The sequence below is a fragment of the Notamacropus eugenii genome, chromosome 5, assembly GCF_028372415.1.
Source record: "Notamacropus eugenii isolate mMacEug1 chromosome 5, mMacEug1.pri_v2, whole genome shotgun sequence".
Lineage (NCBI taxonomy): Eukaryota > Metazoa > Chordata > Mammalia > Diprotodontia > Macropodidae > Notamacropus > Notamacropus eugenii.
Genome location: NC_092876.1, coordinates 285,737,336 through 285,762,375, shown reverse-complemented (window position 1 = coordinate 285,762,375; position 25,040 = coordinate 285,737,336). Strand labels below are relative to the sequence as shown.

Sequence of the window (25,040 nt, the reverse complement as noted above, 5' to 3'; positions counted from 1 at the left end):
CAGGTTGATTGCAAGACCTTGGAAGAAAAAAAATTACTATCCTGAAAAAGATAGGGTTTTAGGATGTTCCTACAATAAATGGGAAGCCCTCCATCTTTTAGACAACAATGGCTTAGAAAGTATTTACCTTGGCCCAAATAGATCCATCAGCAATCATTTGTATTTTTTCCTTTTGGTGAGAATTTCTGGGGTCACATTTGTGGAGGAAGACTTTTCTGATCATAATGATACTGGGGATGAAAAAAGCATGTTGGGAGATGATAATTTGAATTCAATTAGTTTCAATAGGCATTTAATAAGCATATAATTTGGACAAAGCATTGTGCTAGGCATTGGTAACAAAAAAAATAAAATATAACACAATCTACTACCTCTAAGAGGGTTGTATGATACTAGGAAAGACCAGAAAGGTAAACAAATAAGCATGATGCAAAATAGAAAATGCCTAAACAAAGGAGAGCTATGGAGAAAACAGCCCAGGTAAACTCAAAGAAGAGAGTGGCCATTTTTCCCTGGAAGAGATCTGAGAAATCTTCATTAAGGAAATGGTATCTGATTTGGGTCTCAGAGGAAGAGCTTGATCCAACAGATGGAGATGAAAGGGTATTATAGGCAGCTGGGCTAGTTGAGGAATCTATATAGAGGCAAAATATTATACAGAGCAATAAGAGAACCACTTGTTTAGATTTGCTAGAACAGAATGCATGTAGGATAGTAGTGTGAAAAAAAAGATGGATAGGTAAGATAGATTGTCAGGCTGACAAAAACTGGACATACAGGTTCCTACCTATTGGAAAATAACTGAAGAAATTATGATATATAAATGTGATAGAATATTTTTATTGTACCATAAGAAATGACAACATGAACAGTTTCAGAGATAACTGGAAAGACCTCTATGAACTAATGTGGAGTGAAGTAAGCAGAGCAAGAAGAACTAATTATAAAATAACATTATAAAAGTAAATAACTCTAAATAACTTTAGAACTGATCAATGTAATGATAAACCATGAGTCCAGAGTTCTGAAGATGAAACATGTCACTCATCTTCTGATAGAGATGATAGATTTAAAATGCAGAACAAGACATCAATTTTTGGTCATGGCCAACGTGGGAATTTGTTTTTCTAGGCTACACATGCTAATGATGAGGGTTTTATTTACTTTTTTTTAAAAAAAGTGTTTAATGAGAGACTAGATAATAAATCCTTGAAAAAATAAACTAATCAATTTACATGCCAGGAAGAGAAATCGGTCCTCTATCCTTTAATTGAAAGGGAGCCCCTGAAGCCTTTCGAGGAGGGAAATAACATGGTACTACCTACATTAGGAAGGTTATTTTTTTTATTGGAAAGGAGACTTTGGAGGCAGAGGGACCAAATAGGAGGCTATTAAAAAGTTCTAGTGGTAGCCTGAGTGGAGATAAAAAGAATGGTATTAGAAACAATGAGAAGGTAGAAAGTACTTGAGACTTGATGGAAATGAGAGGTGAAGTAGAGAGTGAGAGATTGAGCAAAAGGTGAGTGGGGTTCTAACCCAAGAGGAATGATAGAATAGTGGTACCACCAGCAAAAAAAAGATTTGGAAAGTTGAGAGGAAGACAGAGTGTAGGGGAAAAGATGATGAGTTCTATTTTGCATATATTGAAGGTGACATATGAATCGATAAGTTTAAGTGGCAGTTGGATACATGGGACTTGAAATCAAGGTAGAGTTTGGGGCTTGATACAGAAGTTTGGGAGCATCTACATAAAATATTAATTAAATTCATTGGAATGGATGAGAATACCAAGGAAGAGTATGAAGAAAATAAATGGCCAAAGAGAAAAGAATGATGAACAACTAAAGTAGACTACAGCTTTCCTGTAGGTTAGAGCAGAATGACTAAGGAATGGGAGAAAAGACAATGAAAAGAACATTGATGGACCAATTAAATGATTAGAATAATTTAAAAATTGGGTGACATTAGAATAACTTCATATGGATATTCAAATCATAAGATCATAGATACATAAATTAAAGGAAGCTTACACTAAAGTTCATACCCAAGGTTTCACTGATAGTAAGGCATTACAGATGAGATTTCTGGAACAAAGATCCTCTAACTCCAGAGGCAATTCTATTTCTACTGCACCACTGATGTTTCTATATATAGAAAATGGAAATATATATCAAAATATACATATTCTTTAAGACTGAAGAGAGGAAGAGAAGAGGAGAGATAGAAACACACACACAGAGAGAGAGAGAGAGAGAGAGAGAGAGAGAGAGAGAGAGAGAGAGAGAGAGAGAGAGAGAGAGAGAGACTTAGGTCTTAAGATCTCACCTTAAGAGGATGTAATTAATTAGCTTGCCACTGATCACTTAACGGAAGCGCTTTCTTAAGAAGACAGAACGTTTTTGTGGTGCTTGTTATTGTTTGTTTGTTTGTTTTCCTTTAATGTGCCAAATAGACCTTCCTGATTGGTTTGTCCAGTATTTATTGACTAACAAATAAAGAGTGAAAGGTGAATGTGAATGTTACCTCCCACTATGAATTTATATGAGATCATAATATCAGTGACAACTTTTGGAATAACCACTTCTTTTGGGATTTCTCAGAGAGCTATTTCCAGGGATACTTTAGAAAGGAAGAAGGGTGTATCAATAAAGAATATTTCATTTATATTACATCTGAGGCAGAAAAAAAAAAACATTGAGGATATGTATAAATGAAACATAACTTTATGATTGTCTGGCTTCTGGAATCATGAAATTAGGTTTGGTTTCTGATTCCAAAAGTAACCACATCCTGTTTGATAAGGATTTAGGAGAAAAGAGACCTTTAAAGTATATGTGTAGTACAGTGAGGTTTGTCAGTTGTTTCATTCCTGTTGGGAAAAAAAAGGAAATATGAAAAATGAAAATGTAGGCTAAATATCAGTTAAATTTTCTGCAAATATAATCTGTAGGATTATAGAATGATTCCCTAAAGGAAACCATTTTATTCTTTAAACTGTAATTGTTTTCCCATTGGGCCTGCTCAAATCCTGAACCTTATTGAGTCAGAGTCTTGGTATGTTTCACTTCCTTTGACTTGAAAAATTCCCTTAAAAAACAGTGGGAAAATTAAGATTAGCAAAATATGCCAGAACCACAGTTTATCTTAATATTTCATCAAACACATGTTTTGGGAAGATGTAAATTAGTATATTTGGTTGTATCAGTTCCTTACTGAGATAACTTCTGTATTTTTGCCTTATAGAAAATTTTCCAGATAAAATCTCATGATTGGCTATCACTGAATTATTCCCAGACAAGTTCACAGACTGGAAAAATCAAAACAAAAACTTTAAGAATAATAATTTTAAAAGATTAAAAACATGAATACTTGTACAAAAATGGAAATAGTAATAAGGATTTTGTTTATGAATTGATTTGAAATTTGAGTCATATATGAATTTTAATTGAGAAAGAGGATGACTTTTGGATATTCCAAATACCAGCACCTTCATCATTTTATATACAATATAAGGGATTTTTTTTTTTAAATATCTCTTGACACTTCATACCTTTTCTCAGCTGGTCATTCTGATAGTCTCGTTACAATAAGTATTGTTCTGGACTTAATATTCACTCTCTATGTTTGAGAAAGAGGAAGAGAATATTGAACTGCAGGCAAAGATGTGTATCACCATTCATAACAATAATGGAAGGTCATCTAAAAATAGATGTGGGTGAGAGCAAAATGGTCCGATCCCTAGTCTCCTGAATGCAGTTCAACAAGATAATAGCTGCAAACAGACAGAGACAAAAGCTAATTATCAAACTGACAAAAGATATTTTCAGGTTTTTCACACAAGGTGTGATGACATCTGGGCAATATGGCTCGTCACATGATGTCAGAAAACATACTGGGATTCTTTAGATGACATACTACATCCTCTTATACCACTGGTTCACCAATGGTTTTTCAGTACACTGTTTAGTTTGAATTAGCGTAGCCAATTGGTAAGATAGTCCCAAATAAAAACAATAATGAGATTGAATGGGCTTATCCAAGGCTTATAAAAGTGACTGGATCCAAATTCATCCCGTTTAAGCCCCATGGCCATCCTGCCTTGCCCTTTAGTTTAGTGACAGGTCAGAGGCTGGGGTTTCATCGATAGTATTATGGCAACAGTGGATATTGTGTGAAACAGAAGGTACTATGTAAGGGCATCCATAAAAGCACAAGCTGATATAGTTCTGAGACACTCAGTTCTGGGAATAATAATAGTGCTATCCAGGATACATGAATCTGATAACATTATTATGCTTGACATTCTTAGCATTCTTTTAATAACAAATTCTTAGACTGGAACCCTTACTTTTCCTCCACTGGTCATGTTTATAATACTGAAGTTGATTAAATTTTTTTAATGGTCCATTCAAGCATTTGTTTGTTTGTAAGTTGTTGGGCTTTTTTTTTTTTTTTTTTTTTTGAACCAAGAGTCAATGCAAATGATAACAGGAAATTTTGCAATTTAAATATACTCTGTCTCATTCCACTTCCCATTATTCCCCACTTCCAAACAAACAAAGGAGAGAAGGGCAGATACAGGGGCTGTAATCTATGTTGTTATGTCATCAGAAGAAGAACTTGATTTTTTTTAAGTCACCAAGAAATTATTTCTTTGGTAGTATGTATTGACTTGAACCTGTTTACTTCCTTCTAGATTCAGCTCAAGAACTACTTTCTAAATGCACTTTCCCCTGAACTTCCCAGCTGCTAGTGCTCTCCCTCCCTCAATTACCTTGTATTCATTTTGCAAATAGTCTATTTAAGTACATATTGCCTTCTTCGGCAGAATGTAAACTTCCCGTCAACAAAGGCTTTTAATTTAATTTTTTGCCTTTGTATTTCTCATCAAGCATAGTGCCTGGCATATAGTTGAATGGTGTTGATAGAGAGCCTAGATTAAGATCTTAAAAGGATCTTAAAAGTCATTCAGTCCACTCCCCAACTCCAGTCTTAAAAGAGGAGTAAATTAAGGAATGGAGGTATTAAGTGACTTGCATAATGTACTATGGTTAGAACCAGGTTTGGAAGCCACATTTTTGGACTCCAGAGCCATCACTTTTGATATTCATTGCTTCTGTTCATGCCTAGCTTTTAATCCTGTGTCTAGAAATAGAATAGAGGGAACCTGAGTTGTGGAGTATAAATTGTGGGATGAATTTTCACGGTTAAACCCTGAGTAAGACTGAATACTTATATAGAATTTTATGTCATATGCCAATTAGAATTCTAGAACCAAAGTAAAGCTTTTCAATTTGCATTCACGAGCTTGTTTTATATGTATATATACAGATATGTATGTATGAATGTGTATATACACACATTATATATGGATATATTATATATGTCTACACATTATATGCTTGTATATAAGGTATATGTGTACATGTTCACACATATATGTAACTAGTTCAATGCATTTGGTTTCCTTTAAAATCCTATAATTTTATTTAATACATTTACAAACATGATTCTGAGGAATGCAGAGACTTTACTAAAGGAGTCCATGACACATAAAGGGTTAAGAACTTCTGAGTTAGAGATACAGGCACAAATAAATTCATGAACTGGGTAGGGAACACCTTTCGCTAAACGAGAACACAACTTGTTTGAGATTTAGTAGATGAATCCTCCAGAGCTGATTTAGGCACATGGTGATACAGTGGAAAATTCAGGGTTGATTGAGAATCAGAGATCTATGTTCAAAGTGTGCCTAAACCATCTGGAACAAGCCATTTCATTTCTTTAGGCTTCACTTCCTCATCTCTAAAATGAAGGGGTTGAAGGAAATTGTCACTAGTTCCTTCTAGCTCTAAATATATCAATTACTTTCCCACCTTTCCACGAAAAGCATCAGAAGCAAGATTTGAACCCAACTCATCTCTTACCTAGTCTGCCACGCCATCCATACTGTCATGCTACCATCATAGACTGGAGTGATATTTATGGAATGTGGGTTAAAAATTAGACCTGAGACATAGTAGATGCTTAATAAATGATTATAGACTGGCCCACATTCCCAAATTAACTGGTAAACTGTCATGAATTAAATATTGGCCAGTGAAACAAGATACAGTTTGACAGACACTTGAGAGAGAAAGAACTTCCTGGCATGGAGGACTGTCACATACAAAAATATGCTGCTGTAGCATCTTTCTCTCTGGAGATCTTTTAAAATAGATTGCATTCTTAAATGTCTAGGAACGTTTCTTCAAGTGTGGCTCTAGTGAAGGTATATGAGGGGAATAGTAGGGGGAGGAGTAAAGGTGATGACCTCTAAAGGTCCCTGAGGACTCAATGATTTAACAATTGAATCATCCCTTCCAGGGGGCTGAGAAGTACTTTTCTATCCTACTGTGTTGGGACTGGAAGCTCAATTCCGTGTGGACAGTCTCGGGCAGGTAAAAGTGGGACTTCTAAATCTTAGAGTCTTACGAGGCCCTCCATGAACAGCGGGGGTTCGAGAAGGTCAGACCGAGCTAGCTCGGCTAGCTCGGGTATTTCCGCCTCTCCCCCGGAGATACCTGATGGGTGGAGTCTCCCTGCCCTCGAGGTCGTCCCGGATTGGAGCACACCTAGTTACCTAACAGCATGGTATTGAGATGCAAACTGTGTGGCTGAAGATTAAGTAGGATTGAGGAAGCCAGAAAGCTCTTAGCACGTGTGGAGCCAAAGAGAAAAGTAGGGCTCCGCTTCTTTTCTTTCCTCTCTCCCCTCCCCCTCTCTCCCCCCGCTTGTACTTCTACTTCCATTCCCTTAAGCTTAGCCTTCTTAGGAAATCTCCCCCTCTTCGTCCTAAGAAAGAAGAGCCCCTGCACTTGTAACCGAAACCCTGTAATAAAGCTCAACCCCTGTTTGACTCTGGAACGTCCTTTCTCTCATATGTGCATCCGGCGTGGCCAGCCGAAGACCTCGGGAGGTGAGGTAAGAAAGACTCGGGTAGCCCAATACAGGCCTCTAGGCTTGGCAGTTGGCGTCCCAACAGGGATTGGGAGCGTAGATAATCCTGGGTGCTTTTGGGGTACACCCGGAAGGGGCTGTGAAAGAAGCGAGTCCCGAATCCTAGATTCGGAAGGAGAGAAAGGGGAGAGAAGCTTCCCAAACCCCTGGGAAAAGGGCAGGGATGAGGAATCAATTGCCAGTAATAAAGCCAGAGGAACAGGAGGTCTGGGCTGAGAAACTTCACAGGGAAGGCAGGGAGGCGGGGGTCACAATAGAGTTAAACGACCTCCGAGAATTTTGTAAGGAAGGGCCGGAGAGGCCAGGGCGGGATTGGAATAAGAGTGGAAGCGGAGAGAGGGGAGGGGAGGACCTTGGCGAGCAGAACCCTGGCGAGCAGAAAGTTAAGGAGTGTAGAGAAAAAATAGGTTCGGAGCTCCATCTAGAGGATGGGAAAGGCGAGGCAGGGGAGAATACGCCGTGCCTTCCCTCCGCGCCTCCTTATAACCTACTCCATTGGTCAGACAGTTCAGGGCCACAGTCCAGTTTGGAAAAAGGAATAAGAAAGGCTATAGAGAATGGAGAAGATGTAGGGACATTTCCTGTGTTAGAAATAGCGGACCCCAGTGTCCCCGGTGGGGTTCGGAGGAGCCACATACCCATAGAGTGGAAGAGAGTGGCGACTCTTAAAGAGGCTTGTACCAAGCATGGCCCTAATTCACCCTTTGTTATAGCCATGCTTGAAACTCTCAGCGGTCAGTTTGTTCTGACTCCTAATGACTGGAAGAGCTTAGCTAGAGCCTGCCTTACCCCTGGGCAGAAAGAAATAAGTACAGGGAGGGGCCAGGATCAGCTTCCCATAGCTATTGCCCTTCCCTTAAGGCACTGGAAGCTTAAAGAAAGCCAGAGACCAGTGTGGGGAATAGGAGGGTGCCAAAATACCTTAGAGACAATGCACCCAGTAAAGTGGGAGGCAGAGGATCGCCAAGGGACCGTATGGCCGTTGGTGATTGCAGGACTTAGTTTTAACATCTGGGGCAGGGACATTATGAGCCGCCTCGGGATGAAGCTATCAAATTTTTAGTAAGGGCCATTGCAGTTGCACTGGAGTCCCCACCCTTGAATTGGAAGTCAGACACCCCGATTTGGGCCTTGACTCCAGAAAAACTCCAGGCACTACAACTATTGGTTAAGGAGCAATTAGCACCCTGGAATGCTCCTGTGTTTGTTAAAAAGAAAAAATCTGGGAAAGTCAGGTTCCTTACAGATGTTAATGAAGCATTTGTAAGCACCTGGCAGCAGCTATACCTAAGTAAAGAGCCACTATGCATTCTTATCATCTTTACCTTAAAGGCGATCCTCGCTAAACAAAGAAGGGGAAAAGGTCGCCTAATACAATCAGAGCTTGATACAGATGTCTCAAAAGGCTCACACACTACTCCAGCTATGAGACATTTTAAGATACTAATATGGGGTCGAGGGTATGTTTGTGTCTCCACAGGAAAAGGGAATGCGTGGATTCCCATTAGAAGGATCCGTAGGTGGGAACCGAGGTCGGAGACGACGGAGACGCAGGAGGCGGAGACCCCGGAGAGCCCAGAGACCCCGGAGAAGGATCATACACCACCTGAGCCTGCTGCTGACAGCTTTAACCTTGCTGCCCAGAGAGGAAGCAGCCCTCATCACAACCGCAGACACTGCTGCTGACAGTTTCCCATCTAGGCATCCTTTTTTCGCCAGCTGAATGAGGACTTTGATATCACAAACCCAGGACACTTGGGTGGGGAGGAGGTGACCAATTTTCCACCTGTATAGATCCATTTGCAAGATTAAGGGAGTGGTGGTGTAAGGCGCCTACACCACCTGCTTCTCTTAAAATATGCTTTGGGATTTTAGTTGATTGCACTTCCTCTGTTGTAACTCAGCCATTTAGTTTCATCTTTGTTTTATTTGATGCCTCCCTTTGTCAGTTGTGCTAGCTGCAGATTTCTGTGTGAATGAAGTCTTGTTGTAAGGTACTCATATGCTAAAGGCCTTCCTAATCCACTCAGCCTCCAGCCACTGTTTGCTCTAGAGCCAGGTGCGCTCCGCGCATAACAAAGAAGGGGATATGTTGGGACTGGAAGCTCAATTCCGTGTGGACAGTCTCGGGCAGGTAAAAGTGGGACTTCTAAATCTTAGAGTCTTACGAGGCCCTCCATGAACAGCGGGGGTTCGAGAAGGTCAGACCGAGCTAGCTCGGCTAGCTCGGGTATTTCCGCCTCTCCCCCGGAGATACCTGATGGGTGGAGTCTCCCTGCCCTCGAGGTCGTCCCGGATTGGAGCACACCTAGTTACCTAACAGCATGGTATTGAGATGCAAACTGTGTGGCTGAAGATTAAGTAGGATTGAGGAAGCCAGAAAGCTCTTAGCACGTGTGGAGCCAAAGAGAAAAGTAGGGCTCCGCTTCTTTTCTTTCCTCTCTCCCCTCCCCCTCTCTCCCCCGCTTGTACTTCTACTTCCATTCCCTTAAGCTTAGCCTTCTTAGGAAATCTCCCCCTCTTCGTCCTAAGAAAGAAGAGCCCCTGCACTTGTAACCGAAACCCTGTAATAAAGCTCAACCCCTGTTTGACTCTGGAACGTCCTTTCTCTCATATGTGCATCCGGCGTGGCCAGCCGAAGACCTCGGGAGGTGAGGTAAGAAAGACTCGGGTAGCCCAATACAGGCCTCTAGGCTTGGCACTACTGCACACATAAAACTCTCCCTGCTATTTCAATTGAATATGATGCTCCTATCCTCCTCACTTCAGTTATTGCTTGCATTGCCAGGAATTTTAACTGTCCTGATCCAGTGGCAAAAAAGACCTCAGAGATCCCATGGGAGGAAAGGTATAAGTACTGTCATTTTTTATGGCAGGAGACTTTCTGCAAAGATTCTTCAGCAAAGGAAAGCCAACTAATGACACCATCTCTAAAACTACAGATGCTCAAGCATTTCAGAGATTTCTGAGGTGGCTCAGAGAGAGCATCTGTGAAACTATCCCCCCAGGTCCCTGAAGAGAGCCAATAAAGTTGTACCCAGCATTTCTTGTGATCATTCCAGAAGTTCTGTCTCTGGAAGAGAGAGTATTTCCAAGAATGTATGTACAGTCCTGGAAATGCTAATAGGCTGGCATCTTTCCCCCCAAGTATTTGTAGCCAGAGGGAATGAATGAGGGCATAGTGCAGCAAGTTACTGGGAATGTTTGGATTTCTTACTCCCCCAAGATACTTACCTACTAATCTCTAGTGGTTTTCTTTTCTGTGAAACAATTCACATTCCTGGGAACCCAAAATATATTTCTGCAAGTTTTAGCTGCCACATTTAAAAAAAAAAAAAAGGAGAAAAAAATCAACTGCTTCTCTCCTAGCAAAGGGGAAGTATGTACAAGTTTCTTCAGGGATTCAAACGTGCTGAGAGGCAAATGAATGGCCACTGTGGGGAATTTATTTCTCCTGCTGAAAAAGCAAACGCTAATAATAATTGAGGTTGATTTGCAAAATGCACAGCTTTACAATAATCATATGATAACTAGTAATTTTGAAATTGAGGTAGGGAAAAAAAGGAAGCACTAAAGTAGCCAGAATTATGAAAATCAAGAAGTTATTTAAAATATTTGAGGGTGTGCTGTTACTGAATCAGATGCCATGTGTTTTATTTGCTTCGGAAGAGAAAACCTGTTATCAATTGAAACATAACTCAAACACAGGTGTTGAATTTTGATTCTACAAGCTGAATAAGATGAGCCAGAAGGATTCCTGTTGTGGTAGATGTAGAGGCGTTCATTTGGTGGAGCTATGGAGGAAATGGAGAAGGTAGAAAAAAAGTTGTTTTATTTAACCAATATTTGCAAAGTCTATAAAACTTAGAATTCTACAGCCCTCCACCTGATGTGTGAACCTCATTCTGCTTTATGGGAGGAAAGCAAGGTCAGGGCTTTCCTTTGATAATTCTCCACTTAATTTCATTAAGAGGATCTGGTTTAAGATGACATTAAAATTTTGGAATTGAAATATGAGCAGTTGTTTAGTAGTAAGCCTATGTTCCTGCCTAAGGATCATGGCCTTGACTATAATTTTCAGATTTTATTTTCCATAGTGTCACACCCATATCGTGGATGACAAAATTGAGGCAGATTTAATTTCATTGACTTGCTCCATATTACACACTGTCACTTACACTGACATTTCAGGAAATAAAGTGACTGGAATAATAGTATCAGTGTTTCTACAGAAAATATAATATAGTTTCTTTGAGAAGAAGGTTATGCCTAGGTCTATATGGTTGGAAGTCATCACAGAGAAGTCTAACTGGGTACATAAGTTATGGTAGTCTAACAGGATAAAAATATAAAGATGATGCCTCAAGGAAATATTTGTTACAGAAAGATAGACTGTGATTATATGATCCCATGATCCCAATTTCCCCAATCCCCATTGCCTGTTTTATATGGACTATCCAGATAACATATGTATACATGTGTATATATATATATATATATACACATACAGACACATGTGTATATATGTGTATATATAAATATATATATATATAATCTCCAAACTTGCTTTAAATACTGGAAAATGAACCTAGTCAGCTTAAAATATTTTCCTTACAAATGTTTTGTTTCATATTATGTAGATTAAAAAATACACAGATTTTTAAAAACAACTTTTTTTTTATCTTTTCTTTTACCATTCTTGGACTGGGTAAAAAGAAGCAATTTCTTTTGGTCTTACAAGAAGTCAGGCTAGAAAAGATTTTTTTAAAGTATTCAGATTTTAAAGTCAACTTTACTCTGAAAAAAATTAAAGATTATGTTCAAGGAAAAAAGAATGTTAAGATATGAATGTTAGCTTATCAATTGCTTTATAATTTTTAAAGTCCAAAAAAATTTAATTTTCCTAAGTAACAATCAAGTATATTGCCTACTATAGTACCAAATTTCTCCAGTTTGTATTGTATTATGTGCATAGATATGAGACAGTATGATATAATGGAAAGAGTATTATATTCAAAATCAGAACAGTCAAATTCCAGAATCACTTTTTACTCACCATACAACTATAGACAAGTCACTTAATCTCTCTTTGCTTCTGTTTACTTATTTATAAAACATTAATATCTATCACTGTGAGGCTCAAAATAGGAAAAGTATATGTTAAATACCTTGTAAGTTATGAACCATTATGCAACAAATGTCATCTGTTGATGACAGATGATAATGTAGCTGATCTTTCTTATTCACAAATTCCATATTTGCAAATTCTAATTGCTAAGACTTATTTATAACTCCAAAATCAATACTTGTGGTGCTTTTGTGGTCATTTACAATCATTCTATGGACATGCACAAAACTTCAGAAAAAAAAAATTGAGTCACCCAATGCCACATTCCCAGTTGCGGTTGAATAAAGAGGTGCTCAACTTTCCCTCCTGTTCCAAATATCAAATTGTAAACAAGTGCCCTTTTTATGGTCTAGCTAGTGCCACACTTTTTGCCTTTTTGTACTTTTTTTTGGCTGATTTCACTGTTTTAAATGGTCCTCAAGCATAGTACTGAAGTACTATCTAGTGTTTCTAAGTGCAAGAAGGTTATGGTATCCTTTTCAGAGAAAATGTTTGCATTGGATAAACCTCTTTTGGGCATGAGTTATAGTGCTGTTGGCTGTGAATTCCATGTTAAAGAATCAGCAATTCATTATATCCAGAAAAAAGAAGAGAAAATTCACACACATACATATACACACACATAAGCACACATGTGTGTATATATAATCACATATATATTATATATATAATATCTGTTAAACAGAAACACACATAAAACAAGGTTATATATTGATCAGTTGATGAAAATGCTGTGACAAGAGGCTCATAGGTATGTAACTTTTCATTTCCTCTAGGAGCAATGGTTCAGTATTCCTTAATGAGAGTTCCTATTGACTTTATAGAACATATTACTGTGAATATGAATTGACTGTATATGTAAATATATATATATATAAACATACATACATACATATGTACTTAAACAAGAGAGTTTTCCAAAGAAGACTTTGAAAGAGCCTTCTTCAAGGCCTAAGGACAATGGCGATTGATGAAAGCTCATAGATCTAGCCATCATTAGCCCTGTGACCATATCATCTTCTTGTCATGGTGAGGCATATAGGCCTCTCCACTGCCCCCACCCCTGCTACCTCCTCTGCTTTCATTCCTTTGCCTTTAGGATCAAATTATCCTGACTTCCAGAAAGGGCCTGTCATTCAATTGTCCTATAATGTCACTTACTCTCCCAGAGACTTAAGCCTTCCCTCTTAACCTTTCCCGTAATGTGCAGTCTACTCTTATTAGCATATAAATATTAGAATATAGAATTAGAATATAAGGACAGGGATATTTCTCTGTTGCATTTTTATCCTCTCGTCCTTAGTGTCTCCTCCATAGTAAATGCATAGTGCATTATTTTTTTTTTCATTCATTCAACGACAGATTTCCTTGACTGAGCTAAGTTACTATGTAGTACCTCTTTTGAAACAGAATACAAAAATCCATATCTGGAAATTCATTAGTGGACACAAGGTAGGGAAACATTATCTTCATTTACGCAACAATGATTCAGAATCAGACAATCCCTGAAGATCCCTATCTGACTCTGTGGAGTTTGTGGTCATTACCTAGGAGACTTTCCTGGCTAGTCATGTCATATACAGATATTATTTCTCAAAAGAATGCCTTGAACTGAGGTCATTTGGAATAGCATCTCAGAGTCAGCAATGATTTAGCACTCAACAATATATTCAATACTATATTTTTAGGGGAGTTGTAAGGAAGTCATTCAGAGTTGGTCTGTATTACATCAAAATAGCCCTTCCAGTTAATAAGCTTATTTTAACTTATTATTGCCTGTTTCCTCAAATATAATCCTTCTAAAATAAGGTAAAGTAAGAAATATTGAAACTGATAAAGATGCATTTCGTTTGACCAATGGCAAAACTGACATGTGACTTGAATACATCTCTGTGCTATTTATTTTCTGATTTATTTTAAATTATTTGTGTATATTTGAGGGGTCAAGAAAAAAGATTAGGGAGAATGTGGTGATTACCAAATCCCAAATGGAATGCTATTCCCTATTAGAAGAAATTTTCTCAATGTAATAACCCTCTTGACAGAAGTTTAATACACATTTTAGAGAGATAGAATTATTTCTGGTGAATCTTTGTTAATACTAGTATAGTAACACTAAAGGAGTTAAAACTTTGGGTATATTAATTGTAGAGATGGACAGTCCCTCAGTTCAGAAATAATAATAGCCATAATATCTTCATCATTTTCTGTTATAAGGCAGTCTCATGAAGTAGGATGGGTACTAGACTTATAATCAGAAAACTAAGAACGGAGTTCCAGTTCTGCCATTTACTTGCTAATCATGGTGGGCAAACCATATGATTTCCTCTCCTGTGAAATGAGAATTTAACATTCATATTACTTAAAAGAGGCACAATGGCAAGGTAGACATAGTTCTGAGCTTAGAATCAGGAAGAGTCTGGCCCAAATCCTGCCTCATAGTTTAAGCATTACATATCCCTAGGAAAATCTCTTTGTTCCTCAGGCAACTCACTAGGATTTATCCACCAGATCGTTGATGGGCTGCCTTAATGGAGGGAGTTCCCATACAGGGGATTATCCATCTTTTAGCAATCCTAGATTTTTTCTTTAGTTCCAGTAAGGAAAACATTTTATTAATTATAAAACAAGATATAAATATGAGTGCTTATTACTCTCTAGAAATTAATTTGCTGGCTTGGACTATCCTTTGTTGTTATTCAATTAATTTTAGTCCTGTGCAACTCTTTGTGGTCCCACTTGGAGTTTTCTTGGCAAAGATATTGGAATGGTTTCTCAGTTTCTTGTCCAGCTCACTTTACAGATGAGGAGACTGAGGCAAATGGGGGTTAAAGTAACTTGCTCAGGATCATACAGTTAATAAGTATCTGAAGCCAGATTTGAACTCAGGAAGTTGAGTCTCCCAGACTCCAGACCTAGCACTCTAACCACTGAGCCACCTAGCTGCCCATTGTCTATACTAATTCAATTCAATTTAACAAACATTTTTAAGGACTCACACAATAGTAAGTAGAGGGAAAATGGGCAAAATGAAATTATCCCCTCAAGGAACATAACTTGCTTCTGTGAGAATATACTGCCTGTGTGTCCATGACCTTAGGAATGTCACAATGGTTCAATTTCCCATCTGTATAAAGGCATGAATGAAGTAGATGATCTCAAATGATCCTTCTGCCATTAAATCAGCTAATCCATTTGAAGTTATATTTGCCACTCAGGGTTTAGATATGATACAAGAAATATTCTTTTCAAAATAATCCCTTTTGCCAAAAAATATTATGTGAAAAATTTTTCATATATTCCATACTATGTTGGATGACCATCTTCCAGGGGAAGAATCAGCCTATTTAGGAGGACTCTAGCAAGAATCTTGCCAGCAATGACTAAGAGAGAGACCTCCCACCCCCACGATTGTCACAGGACAATCTGTTTCCTTTACCTTTACAGAGATGAACAATGGCAACACCCTTGAACTCCTGGGGGATAACCTCCTGTTGCCATATGACCTGGAAAATTTCAGTCAGCTTTTGTATGAGCAATGGTTCCCCTACCTTGTAAATCTCAGCTGAAATAGAATCAGCAGCCAGTGTGACTTCACAAAGGGCCGAGGAACAGTTGATACGGTGTTTTCTGCCTGACAACTCCAGAAGAAATGCCAGGAGCAGAACAGAGGTTTGTACATAACATTTGTAGATATGACCAAGGTCTTTGACACTGTCAGTCATGAGAGCTTATTCAAAATTATGTCAAAATTTGGTTGCCCAGAGAAGTTCATCAGTATTGTACATCAATTTCATGATGGCATGTTTGCCTGGGTTCTAGATAGTGGACAATGTTCTTCTGCCTTCCCTGTCACCATTGGAGTGAAACAGGGCTGTGTGCTGGCTCTCATGCCTTTTAGCATGATGTTTTCAGCCATGTTGTCAAATGCTTGCAATGAAGGTGAACATGGCGTTAAGGTCAACTACCATACTGATGGTAAGTTCTTCCATTTGAAAAGGCTACAAGCCAAGACCAAAGTGATTGTACACTCAATTCAACCTCTGAAGCTGAGATGCAACAAAGTATGGATCAATCCTCTGCTGCCTGTGTTAATTTTGACCTAATAATTAATACCAAGAAAATACAAGTGCTCCATCAGCCACCACCACACCATCCATATATGGAACCGTCAGTAACAAAAAATGGAGAAGTTTTGAATGCTGTGGATAAGTTCACTTACCTTGGTGGTATACTTTCCACAGATGTACACATTGACAATGAGGCTGATGCATGCATTACCAGAGTTAGCTCAGTGTTTGGGAGGCCCATGAAGAAAAGTATGGAAGAGAAGAGGTAATTGAAGGTCTACAGAGCAGTTGTGCTGACTTCATTGTGTATGCCTGTGAAACGTGGACAGTCTACTAGCTTCATGCTAAGAAACTGAATCACTTCTATTTAAACTGTCTTAGGAAGATTCTGAGGATCACCTGGCAGAATAAGGTACCAGACACCAAAGTCCTTGCTCAAACTAAACTGCCAAGCATTCAAACTATGTGCAACTCCAATAGGCTGTCCACGTTGTTCAAATGCAAAATGTACACTTGCCAAAAAGACTATTTTATGGAGAACTCACATGGGGCAGGTGATCACATGGTAGACAGAAGAAGCAATACAAGGACATTCTCAAGGTCTCTCTCAAAAACTTTGGATTTGACTGTGCAACATGGGAGACACTGGCACAGGACTGCTCAGGATGGCATGACCACATCAGAAAGGTGCTGCTGTGCTCTATGAACAAAGAAGAATTGAAACAGCATAAAGGAAACATAGGATGCACAAATTTGGAGTATCCATCCCAAATGTCCACATGGAGTATCTGTGCCCCACCTGTGGTAGAGCATTCCAAGCTCATATTGCTCTGAGCCCCCACAGTCAGACACATGGAAAGTTGACTTTACCATGGTGATGTCATTTGGGTCCTCTTAGAGAAGAAGGGCAACAACCAACCAACCCACTTTGGATATTCTTCACTACTGTGGAATCTGACTTATTTTTTAGAGGAAATATTTTAATGAGTTTCTCTAGACACCTAACAAATACCTTCAGTTTCTCTCACTAAACTCCTCCAACCTCTTTACTTTGTCAACTTCATTGTTATTTCATTGTTGTTGCTGTTCAGCCAATTTTCAGTCATGTCTTACTCTTCATGACCCCATTGGGGGTTTTCTTGGTAGAGATCTTGGAAGGGTTCGCCATTTCCTTCTCTAGATCATTTTACAGATGAGGAAACTGAGGCAAACAGGGTTGAATGACTTGCCTAAGGTCACCCAGCTAGTAAGTGTCTGAGGCCAGATTTGAACTCAGGAAGATGAGTCCTGACTCCAGGCCTGGTACTCAATCCATTGTGCCACCTAGCTGCCCCTCATTTGATTACATTGGTAAATATAAGAGATGTTGAATTTTTAGTGCCACATTTTAGAAAGGCTTTCAATAATCTGGAGATCATCCAGAAGAATGTAATCAAGATTGTGAAGGGTCTTGAGATATGTGCTATGAGGTCAGTAGAAAAACTGGATATTCATAACATGGAGTAGAGAATTAGAGGGGATGTAATAGCTGTCTTTAAATATTTGAAAGACTGTCATGTGGAAGAAATAGTAGATTTGTTCTTCTGTGCTTGGCCCTTTGGGCAGAACTAGGAGTAATGGGTAGAATTAATAGATAAGTCAATTTAGACTTAATAGAGGGAAAACTTTTTATGAATTAGAGCCATTTAAAAGTGAAATGGACATCTTCTAGAAGTAGTAGGTTACTCTCCTCCTCCAAGTAATCAAAGAGAGGTTGTCAAACCACTTGCCAGGAATTTTAGAGAAGAGATTTTTATATAGATTTATTGAACTAGATGGTGTCTGAGATCCCATCCAACTCTTAGATTTAGGGATTTTCTTGTATTGCTCTCTAGGTAACTAATGCCTTTTAAAAATAGATGTTCGTAGCAATGTACCGGATAACTTTATTATGTATTTAAAAATAATAGAAAGTTATACATACTAGATTTTAGTTTCATGTGCAATCATTTATTATTATTATGCTGTGTAATAGAGATGCTTATTTTATTCCGTAAATTAAAAATAAAATAAATTTTAAAATTATAAATAGACATTCCCTTGATGATATCTAATTTATCCATACCCCTTCTAAAATGTGATGTCACAAACCGTGCTTACCTTGTACTTACCAATATCATCAAATGATAGTGAACTTTATAAAGTAGAGGTAGGAGTAGTAGAAAAAATAGAAGCCTATTTGAATACTTACTCAGAATGGATGCTACTTTGGAAATTGTAATGATCTTACACTAAACTGTAAGTCAGAATTATTTAATTACAGTACTAATTTAGATAGAATTTGGTCATTAAAATAAGGGTTCTCAGTACTTTGAAAAATATAAATTATCCTACATATTCACACATAAAAAGATAGGTGTCTTTACATGTGTATGTGTGAATGATCAGAAGTCAGTTCCACTTCATTGAATGAATAACAAAAAATATAAATGGTGATTACTCTCAATGTTGTGGTTGGTTCAAATTAGTTTTTTCCCCAAGTAATAGTGGCAAAACCCCCAATACACACATGAGAAAGCTAGAAGTGACATGGTAGGTTTTTTTCTTTCAGTGTTCTGAGTCTGAGAAAGATTGATGGTCCCCGAACATCTCTCTCTCTCTCTCTCTCTCTCTCTCTCTCTCTCTCTCTCTCTCTCTCTCTCTCTCTGTCCCTCTCTCTCTGTCTCCCTCTCTGTCTCTCTCTCTCTGTCTCTCTGTGTCTCTCTGTGTCTCTCTGTGTCTCTCTCTCTCTGTGTCTCTCTCTGTCTTTCTCTCTCAAGACACACACACACACACACACACACACACACCACAGAATTGGGGCAATCTGTAATGTGTACTTCCAAATGACTGTCCAAGATTGTAATGAAAATTTTCTGGTACCTGATCCTAACACACAGATCAAGTTCATATATGGAATACACAGTGAACAAGAATTTATAAATGGGATTCTAGATGTAAAGTTTTACACTTAAGAGGCAAAATTTCATGCAATTCTTGTAGATAGGTTTTCTACTATTTGTTCTGACTAGTAAGGTAGCGTGTTAAAATAACTGACGGTAAGATGCTAATTAGAATTGAAGAATTTCATATATGTATATGTACGTATGTATGTCCTAATTGAAATCACATGGATTTGAGTCAGAAGAATAGGAACCAGAACAAGGTGGGGTCCAGTTTGACTGACTCAATATCACAACATGGAGACATGACGGTGTTGGCATAATGAAGTCATCTCACCCTGGGGACCAATCTTCTAAATGCAGGTGGCAGCAGAAGACTGATCTCATTGGAGAGAAGTCAGCCAGGGAATGTTAAGCATTTTCAGAGTGTAGTTCCTTCAATGCAAAGTTTTTCTTCTCGCTCCTGATGCTGTGTCTTTGACATAGGAATTTTGTTTGATATAGGTTTATGTCCAAGACGTAAGCATGCTTTCTGTTGCTTTGCTAGGTACTTTTAAATATATACATATATATATATATATATATATATATATATATATATATATATATATATATATATATATATGTATATATTTGACCAATATTTAATGCTAGAAGGGACCTCAGCCTTGGAGATTTTCTAGTCTGCATTCCCCTCCCATTTAATAGATGACAAAACCCAGACCCAAAATGGTACAGTAATGTATAGAACTAGGATTCAAACTCAGTTCCTTTAACTCTTAATCTATTGTACTACATTGAATCTCATCCTCATCAGCTTTTCCTGCTTCTAGAACTAGGACTCACACCTAATTTTGAAACCAAATGACAGTTTACTTAAAACAAACCCTTTTTCTTGTTGAGAAGAGAAATGCCAATTTGATTTGAAACAAATTAAGCAAACAGGGTCTATACACACACACACACACATATATATATATACATATATATATGTATGTATGTTTATCTGTATGAATGTATGTATATATCAGTTGTTCTCATTCATGCCCAACTCTTCATGACTCCATTTGGAGTTTTCTTGTCAGACATTCTGGAGTAGTTTGTCATTTCCTTCCCCAGCTTGTTTTACCGATGAGAAACTGAAGCAAATAGGGTTAATCTACTCGCCAAGGGTCACACAGCCAGTGAGTGGCTGGCTGATGCCTGATTTGAACTTAGGAACATAAGTCTTCCAGACTCCAAGCAAGCACTTTATTCACTGAGCCATCTAGCTTGCCAAGCAAATCCTATGTAGTCTAAAAATTGTACTTGTACCAAAGGTTTGAAGGAACGTTAATACCTAAAATTTGTGTCACAGTCACCTTATAGGTACTCATTCAATATCACAAAACTTATCTTTCTTTACTTCTTTCAAATAGGAAAATACTTTTGGTAACATACCATCCTTACCCCCACATAATTATAGTGATAAAAGTTACAGTAATAACAAGACACGTGTATATAGTGCTTTGAGGTTTGCAAAGTGGTCTACATATTTCTTTGTCATTTGATCCTCACAACAACTCTGTGAGGTATAACTGCTATTAGACTCATTTTACAAGTGAGAAAATTGAAGCTAGAAGTTAAAGGCCTTGCTCAACATCACAGATCTGCAAAACATCTGAGACACGATTTAAACTTTACACACACATACACACACATAGATACACATATTATTCTATGTAATGTTAATTCTATAATCAGAAATAGAGAAATAAATGCCAATTTGATTTGAAATAAATTAGACAAGCAGGGTCTATACACACATATACATACACACATATATATCTATACATATATGTAGGTGTATATATACATCATATATAGAGAGAGAGACAGAGTGTCTCTAGATAAAAGAAAGCACACATCATTCTGTACTATTTAACACCTGAAGCTATGGTGTTTTGTTTTAAGTTGATTTAAAATAGAAATCACTGAAGTACCTTTAGCATGTACCTTGGACTCTTAGCCTAAGTATTTAGTCCTTTAACAGTTATGACAAATGTTAAAGGAGTATAAAAAACGTCTTGGAGCGATAGTAAAGAATCTATATATGCTAAGTCTTAATGCATCCAGGAGCTAGGATTAGATTCATTTTGGTAATTTTTAAAAATTCTTTCATATTTCTATCTGCATTTTTCAAGTTAAATGTTTCTAATTGCCCAAGAATCCTACTCACATCAGCTGAAAAACAAAACAATACAAGAGTAGCAACAAAAAACCAAATCTGTGAAAACCTAGCAAAGTCAGTTCAATTTAACGTACTTGTCCTAAGCAAAGTTAATTTCCTGGGGATTTAGTCCATTAGCACCAACTTTTCAGTACCACATTTCTTCTACTTATGGTCAGTGAAAATAGCATCAGGCTATGGAATGTTTATGGAATGTTTATGGAAACATTTATGTTTCAATGAACTTTACTTCATAAAGCAAGAAAATGACCAAAGACAGAAAGTTGTAACCCAGCTGGTTAATTTTCAATGGAAATTTGTGTATTCTTTTTGTCATAGTTACTCATTAAGAACACCAATGACACTCAACTTGATAAATTCTACCCAAGAAAGGAGAATGGTGAAGTGAAATAGTGGTTAGCTGTGGAGTCAGAACACCTGGGGTTAGACATTAGATTTAGACCTTTTTCCTGAGCTGCTCTGAGCAAGTCATTTCACCTATGTCAGCCTTTGCTTATCTGTAAAAGGAGGGCATCAGGGCTATATGACTTCTCAAGACATTTCCAACTCTAAGAACCTATGAACCTATGACCAATTTTCATACACACATACATACACTTCCCTTGGAAAGTTTGACAAATAGCACTCCTTTCAGTTGGGTTCCATGAACCCTGGCTTGCAAATGACAGATATGCTGGCCAATTACAAATTTAACCTGGAGATATTGAAACAGAATGTCATGAACAATATCTTCCAGGAAGAATTTATGAAGCAGCTTGTGGTTAGGTAGCCTACGGCCAAAAAGGGGAAGCAGGTCCCTGTGACTACCTTCTACATTTGGAGAGCATGAGATTAGAGGATGTTAACTTGGTCAGCCCAGGAACTGAGTTCCAGTAACCTTATCAGGATTTTGAGGGGTGACTCCACCCTGATGAGTTGTGAAAGAAGGACTGTTGAAATAGCACCTGGCATTTCACTCTGTACTCCTGTAACACTTGCTGATTCACTGACCACACTGTGGGGAAAGTACACTGGAATTGGAACTTCAGCTGGTTTTCTTGGGTTAGTACTGTTAGTAAACATGTTCTCAATGGAGAAATCACAGGATCAAAAAGCACATGTGGAGGCCATGACTTTCCCCTAATGTGGGTGGATAATAGTCTATTTAAAAAAAAAAACCTGTTGCAACTGTCAGAATGAAGGAGGGAAACAGCTAAACATTATAAAGTGATATGATTTCAAAGTAATAGCCCTATAGTATTTTTCTCTTTCATTTTGGTAAGTCATTGGAATAATGAAGCTGGAGTATCTATCAGGTCTGAATTTTGATGAACATGCTTTCATCAGACAGTTTAAAATGATTTGTAAGGAAGTTTGCATTGTAGGATCATAGAATTTAGAGCCCAAAGGGGACCTTAGATGCCATCAAATCCAATTTCATTTTGCAGGTGAGTAAACTGAGGCCCAGAGAGGTTAAGTGCCTTACAATGGCCACACTGATAATCAGAGCAGGATCAGGGTTTAAATCTTAGTCTACTGATCCAATATTCTTTTCCCTTCATTATAAGAGATGAACATCTACAAGACTTCAGAAATGTCTGGTTCTCAAATCAGGAATCAAGCTTGCTCATTAGTCAGGACAATTCAGTTTTTCTCAAAACCTGTGGCTGGGATTTGCATTGCACTTTAAGTCTTGAAAAGTGCTAAACACATCTTATTTAATCCTTACTACAACCCTGTACTATAAAAAAGCAAATTTTGTCATCATCCCCAATTTAGTCTTAGAAGTGGCATTTGAACTTTGGTCTCGCCTAACTCCATGTGCAGAACTCTTTCCACTCTAACAAAAGGCTTCTAAATGCTTCTTGATTGATTGACCAATTGACCAATCAACAAGCATGTAATAATTGGGTGCAATATGTTAGGCACTGTTTTTGATGACTAAAAACGTCTCCAAGAAATTTATCTCTAATTGAGGGAGACAACATGTAAATATGCTAAAAATACAAGAGATATGAAGTGATTCTGATGGCTGTGTAAGAAAGGACTAATTAAAGGTCATCTGAGTTTAGAAAGAAACTAAGACATGGCATTTTAAGAATGGCATGCAGAGGGAAAAAAACAAACAACTGGCAAAACCCTACCAAGAACAATTAATATCTCCCTAATTATATGTCTCCCTTTATTTCTGTAAAGAGTATTTTGTGGTTGTATTCACAGGAGTCACGAATATTTTGGAGGTCAACTCAGACTTGTGTATTTTGTAGTTATTTTGGATTTCTTTTATTGGTATTTTTTATTAGTGATATGGAGTCTTGTAGAATTTCTCCAATTTATCTCGTATGTATCTATTTGTACATAGTGGTTTGCATGTCATCTCTCTCCTTAGACTATTAACTTGAGAGCTAGGACTGGTTTTTTGACTTTCTTTGTATCCTTAGTCCTTAACACAGTACCTGCAACATACTAAATGCTAAATAATTGACTTGATATACAGAAAAACTAATGACTTTGTGGGTTCATGTTATTGCGTCACTTAATCTTTTCATTAGAACAATGACTCTCTAAATAAACCATCATGTCCTCTGAGAGAAAAAAGACAAAAAAAAAAGAAAAGAAGGGGATGCATTCCAGGGATGGGTCATAAGTGTGTGCAAAGCCAGAGAGATGATAATAGATCAAGTATGAGGAACAGCAAGTCAGTTCCATTGAAACACAGTGGTTATAAAAAGATAACATACAGTAGACACCAAAGGTAAGTTGGAGCCAAGTTGTAAAGTAATTGCAATGACAAACAGGGCCATTTGTATTTGAAACTAGATGTCCTCTCACTTTGGCAGCTTTGAAAGGCACATCATCTAGACAGAAAAACATTTGAGGAGTGGCAATGTTGAAAATGAAAATGAAAAATAATGCTGTACTTCCCTAACTCTCAAGGTCATATTAAGGTATTTTAAGTTTAAGTACTTATTTTTTTCATAAAAGATTGATATTATCAAACTTTTCCTTTGAAAAGATAGGTACTCTTTCCATTTCATTCCTCTTTTATTCCTAAAATAGAGCATGCAGCTTTGTTAAAATTTGCCAAATTACTCAGTAATTGATTCTCATTTGTAGTGCATTACCCTTCTGGAGATGTGCAATGGAGAGGCATTTCTCTAATTCTCTGTCTCTGTCTCTGTCTCTCTGTCTCTCTGTGTCTCTGTGTCTCTGTCTCTCTCTCTGTCTCTCTCTGTCTCTGTCTCTCTCTCTCTCTCTCTCTCTCTCTCTCTCTCTCTCTCTCTCTCTCTCTCTCTCTCTCTCTCTCTGTCTCTCTCTATTGTTCTTGTCTTGGTATCCCAAGCACATAACACAATGTTTTGCATATAGTGAGTGCTTAATATATGTTCAGTGAATTGAATTCACTGAGAGAAAACATAACCCACACAATCATGATACAAAATAACCACCATGGCTTACACATTTATTGTTTCAGTTTAGTCCACAGAAACAACTTAGCAGAGTCTGTATCTACAGAAAAGAAAAACTTACCTCTAGAAGACTCATTCAAATCCTACCTAATTTGATATTGAGATTCTTATTTATCCCTATCAAAACCAAACCAAACTCCATGTACTGATTTCAAAAAAAATTTAAAAATAGCTTAACATTGAACTCTTCCATTTTTAGTTTTTATAACTTAATGTCAAAGTTCATTGTGATAAATATTTCAT

The 25,040-nt window shown here is 37.6% G+C and overlaps 1 long non-coding RNA gene across 2 annotated transcripts; it reads right to left on the bottom strand.

The window, feature by feature from the left end:
• Positions 1–2,361: 2,361 nt before the first annotated feature.
• Positions 2,362–16,338, bottom strand: LOC140506219 (uncharacterized). Of its 2 annotated transcripts, XR_011967815.1 has the most exons (3): positions 15,567–16,334; positions 10,234–10,793; positions 2,362–2,869 (listed from the first exon to the last, which is right to left on the bottom strand). It is a non-coding gene; the product is annotated as an uncharacterized lncRNA (long non-coding RNA). The 2 variants fall into 2 exon arrangements; XR_011967816.1 differs by lacking the exon at positions 2,362–2,869 and having other exon boundaries at positions 10,627–10,793; positions 15,567–16,338.
• Positions 16,339–25,040: the final 8,702 nt, after the last annotated feature.